Genomic DNA, 1,258 nt, shown 5'->3' on the forward strand with positions numbered 1-1,258 from the left:
TGGCGAGGGTTGCGGGGCAAAGAGAGGCTGAGTGGGTTGAGGCCGGCCCTGTGGCCAGGCTGAGCCCGGAAGCTGGGGGTTAGGGCAGCCTGCTGTATAAGAGCTGTCAGTACCTTGCACATCAGGACAGCCTCTCATGGTAAGGTCTGTTTTCCTCACCTTTGATCATGTGCATGTCTCTCCTCTTGATGTAATCTTTTTATGTAATCTTTTTTATGGTATATCTAGCTTTTGCAAACTATATCTAACTGAATACTTAAGGCAACTTACTGATGCTGGGAGGGGTGTGGCATGTGTGTGTTAAGAGATGCTTGCAGAGCACAGCGTGTGGGATGCGGAGGATTCCTGGAATGCCTCCCTAACACCAGCAGGATAATGTCTCCCTGACACTTGTAAGATAGCAAGAAGTTCAGAAAAAGGGGTCTCATTATAGCTAAAAATCACACCCCTGGGCAGGGCAAAAGTATGTTAATGAAACATATATGTATGTAAATGAATTACATGGCTAAAACATAGGTATAGAGACATGCTCAGTAGAGAACGTCTTATGTCAGTGGCTTGTAACCAATCACTGAGCGATACACTTGCAAACATATGTATAAAAGGTACCCAAAGGTAGAAACCGGTGGTGCTTGCTTTGCAAACGATTGCCAAGCACCCCTCTCTGCGCAGACTGGAAACAATAAAGATTAAGTTGGATCCTCCACCCATGTGTGTTCATTGGCAATAGCGCACCGGGCACGAACTCACACTGTCCGTTGGGGACAACAGGGCTGTGCTGGCTGCACGCAGCAACACTGTGGCCCAGAGGGGGCCAGAGCCCTCCCTCAGCACCACCACCATGGCTGCTTTCCTGACCCCACAAATTGTGCAACCCCCTCCCCCACACTCTCTGGGCAAGCAGCAGGGCTGGAGCTGGGACTGGGACTGCTTTGCAGTGGGATTGCCTTTCTTGGCAGCCTGGCCACACCAGCTTCTTTGCTGCAGTTGCTGGCCCCAGCCCTGTGGTACAGCCAGGGACCAGTGCATGCAGCCCTGACCCTGTGCACCCCACCCTGGCTCCAGGCTCACCTATCCTGGCTGAGCAGTGACAGTAGGAGAGAAACTACTGCTCAGCATGGAGGTAAAGGGGGGCATACCTTACTGCCAGTAGGGGTAAAGGGGTATTTCTGCTGCTACCCCCCGCACCCTCTCTGCCTCAGGGGCCATGGTGCCCGCTACTGCAGCATGAGGGGGGAGCACCGAGCAGACCCGGCCC

The sequence above is a fragment of the Alligator sinensis genome, unplaced genomic scaffold (assembly GCF_000455745.1).
Source record: "Alligator sinensis unplaced genomic scaffold, ASM45574v1 scaffold293_2, whole genome shotgun sequence".
Classification (NCBI taxonomy): domain Eukaryota; kingdom Metazoa; phylum Chordata; order Crocodylia; family Alligatoridae; genus Alligator; species Alligator sinensis.